General features: G+C 38.5%; 1 pseudogene; it reads left to right on the top strand.

Annotated features, from left to right (window-relative positions):
- The first annotated feature begins 3235 nt into the window (after positions 1–3235).
- On the top strand, positions 3236–3697 carry LOC130026907 (60S ribosomal protein L24-like; annotated as a pseudogene).
- Positions 3698–3998: the final 301 nt, after the last annotated feature.

The raw sequence follows: 3998 nt of genomic DNA, 5'->3' as shown, positions 1-3998 counted from the left end.
TGCCCAGACATTGTTAGTAATTAGATATCAACTTTAATAGGTCTTTCCTATTAAAGAAATTAAAGAAATATTTTCTGGAGCGCCTGTAAAAGCGATTAGAGGTTGCTTTCCTCTCGGAGAGCCCTGCAAGCTACCGAGAGTATCCCACCCGCAAGGCAGAGCCTGGCAAGCTACTTGTGTCGTATTCAATATGCCAAAAACAGTAACAATAACGGGTTTCATTCCCCTGACCCTGACCCTGACCCTGACCCTGACCCTGAAAGAGCTTCCAATAGGCAGAGTTGGGAAGGACGAGAGAAGAAGCTGCTAAAATCTCAGGGCTGGGATGAAAGGAGATGTTACTGGTGTCCACTCGAGTAAATCTTTTTCACTATTTTAAGTACTCATATATAGAGAGATATATGTGCAAAACCTATTGTGCACAAACAGCTATTTTTAAATAATAGATAACTTTTCTATTTTTATTGTTTCTCTATTTGCTTTCTCTGTTTAATGTGTGTCAGATATTATTCCATATCCATGTGTAGAAACTTACAGCCTGTAATTTAATAGCCACAAAACATCCCATAGTATGAACGTCTCTTAATGTTAAAATCTTCCCTTATTGGGAATGCCCTGCCACAGTGGCAGGGGGGATGGGGGACGGGGGGGAGGGATATTATCCTGGTGGTGGAAAATGGGCACTGGTGGAGGGATGGGTATTTGATCGTGGTATGACCGAGATCCAAGCACAAAAATTTGTAAATCTACAACTGTACCTCATGGTGTTTCACTAATAATAAAAAAATAAAAAATAAAAAATAAAAAAGAAACTTAAAAAAAATCTTCCCTTATTAATGTGTAAATTTTTATTCTTACAAACAGTGCAGCTTTATGCAATCTTTGATTTTGAATCTTTGTGCAAATGAATGTTTTTCTGTAGATCAGAGTTCCAGAAAAGATGGTTTTGGATCAAAGGTACATACGTGAAATCCCTAAATACAAATTCAAAAAAATTCCTGAGCACAGGTGAACATGGTCCCAACCCCCCCATAAGTATGTGCTTACATTTTTTTGATAAACAGTTAATAAATATTGATTAATATTCCCAAATGTATTTCTAATTGATGAAGAGCCATTGCCTTATGACTTTTAATCATTAGTATTGAAATTGATATGTATTGTTGTTTTTGACATGATTCCAAAAGATGAGGAGTGACTGAATTCTGTTTTCCATTGAATTGTTTGAACACTCCTACATAGATACTATTTATGCAATGCTAGCTTGAATAGCTGCCAAAGTGCAGCACAAGTGGGTTTATCTTTTTCTTCTTTCATTCCAGTAGAATCCTAAGTGGAAGGGAAATCCATGAGATAATATTAGAGAGCCCAAAGCAACTCCTCTACGAATTCAACCAGATGGCGGAGGAAGCCTTGCAGAGTTCATGTTTGTTACATGCCTAGCTTCATTGTTGTCCAAGAATGTTTTTCTTTGTGTGTGTGAAAAGAAATAATTAATATTAATTATAGGAAATATTAAGTACTACATGGGCTGGAATTATAGTACAGAGGTAGGGCGTTTGCTTGCGTGTAGCCAGCCTGGCCAAGTTCGATTTCTCTGCCCCTCTCGGAGAGCCCAGCAAGCTACCGAGACATATTCAATATGCCAAACACAGTAACAACAAGTCTCAAAAATGGAGACGTTACTAGGCCCACTTGAGCAAATCGATGAACAACTGGAGGAGAGTTATAGTAATTAAGTACTACTTATTATAGTAAAAGTATCCCCAAAGTGAAATTATTCACTTTCTTTTTCTAGAAATTACCAACATTTATTAAACAGGTGTATTATATATACACCTTATGACATACAAGTATCTTTTTAAACAAAATTGGTGCTACACTAAATCATGCAGTTTTTGAAATCTGTCTTATCTCTCTATGAAAAAATATAAAATATATTATAAACTGTATTTTCTTATATTTGATTTGACTCTAAGGGGGCAATATGGATTGTTAGGAATTGAATCTGGATCAGCCATGTGCAAAGCGAACCTGCTGTATGATGGCTCCAGCTCTCTATCATCCAAATTGCATCACTTCATTACATGGTATCAAGAAGTCATAAGCATTTGAGACATTCAACTGAGAATTTACGAAAAGATGTGTGATGTTCCTTCACTCCATGCCCTTAGTGTCCAAGTAAACTTAGTAGCTCACACTTAATTCATATGATTTAAAAAAATGAAATCTACACTTTTGTATATCTCTGTTACTAACAAGAACTGCTAAATATTATTGAGTATGTGTGAAGGGATTTTTTTTAAAGCACTAAACAAAAAAGCGGTGTCTAATTATTACTGCTTATTTCTGGAATAGATATTATGAGCATTTTTGCAGAAGAGAGACCCAAGGCTCAGAGACATTAACAACTTGCTCTAAGGCTCATGGTTAACAAATAGGGTTGAGAATTCATATCTATCTGCATGTAGAACCACAGCTTTTGTTTTTACATCCTTGCTGTTCCAGTCACGCAGAATTTTCCTATGTGATCTCTGCTGGCAGAGCTTTGGCTATATTCACTTAAAGATTCCGTTGAAAGTAATTTTTAAAGGAAATTAAGAAACACTAGTCAATTTTTCTAAAGCACTGAGTTTACACGTTTATTCTCGTCCTCTTTGGAAACCAGTCTGGGGTGCGAGACGTAAACTTCTCTAACAACTGGAGCAGGGGCGCCATCTGGTGGCCTTAGAGTTCTAGGACTACACTACAGGAGAATTGCAAAGTTTATCTTCGCCTTTGCTTTCTCCCCCACAAATACTGATCACAGAAAATGTGAAGCGGAATTGGGATCCAATCGTATTAGTACAGATTATTGCCTAATAAGAACACTGCTTATTTGTTAAGGGCTTTAAAATCCCTCCACATATATTCAATAACATTTAGCTGTTCTTATTAGTAACAGATACAATGTAAACATAGGTGTAGGTTTTATCTTTTTGGATTCGTTTAAATTAAATGTGAACTCGAGCGGGCCCAGTAACGTCTCCATTGGAGACTTTGTTGTTACTGTGTCTGGCATATCGAATACTCTAGGTAGCTTGCCGGGCTCTCCGAGAGGGGCGGAGGAATCGAACTCGGGTTGGCCATGTTGGCCACTTGTAAGGCGAACACCCTACCCGCTGTGCTAAACTAGTTATTAAAAATAATTTATTGAGATCTTCGCCATCTTTCGTCCTCCCCGGGAGCTGCAGCCATGAAGGTCGAGGTGTGCAGTTTCAGCGGGTACAAGATTTACCCTGGACACTAGAGGCGCTACGCCAGGACCAACGGAAAGGTTTTCCAGTTTCTTAATGCAAAATGCGAGTCTGCATTCCTTTCCAAGAGAAATCCTCGGCAAATAAACTGGACTGTCCTCTACTGAAGAAAGCACAAAAAAGGACAGTCGGAAGAAATTCAGAAGAAAATAACTCCTCTGGCAGTCAAGTTCCAAAGGGCCATCGCTGGTGCATCTCTTGCTGATATAATGGCCAAGAAGAATCAGAAACCTGAAGTTAGAAAGGCTCAACGGGAACAAGCTACCAGGGCTACCAAGGAAGCAAAGAAAGTGAGGAAGGCATCTAAAAAGACAGCAATGGCTGCTGCTAAGGCAGCCCCTAAGCAAAAGATTGTGAAGCCTGTGAAGGTTTCTGCTCCCCGAGGTGGTGGGAAACGATAAGTTGACCAATATAAATTTTAAATAAACATCTGACTATAATAAAAAAAGTTTATTGAGTTTAGATTAATTTAGCACAAAATTAAGCATTTTAAAATGAACCTTTGGGTCTCCCAAAGAGGAATTGAAAGAGCTATGTTTGGAATATCACATTTCACTCAAATGAGAGAAAGAATCCGGAGTTCTGACCTCCATCAAGGATCAAGAATCAGGGACGCTGTCTTGTTTGCCAAGGTGTCAAAAATCAGATGGGCTGGTCACGTCTTGAGATTTAGAGACGGCCGCTGGACTAGAGTTGTTACCG

Source organism: Sorex fumeus, unplaced genomic scaffold (assembly GCF_029834395.1).
Source record: "Sorex fumeus unplaced genomic scaffold, SorFum_2.1 ptg000003l, whole genome shotgun sequence".
NCBI classification, from domain to species: domain Eukaryota; kingdom Metazoa; phylum Chordata; class Mammalia; order Eulipotyphla; family Soricidae; genus Sorex; species Sorex fumeus.
The sequence above is the reverse complement of the archived record's forward strand: the minus strand, read 5'-3'. Positions and strand labels throughout refer to the sequence as shown.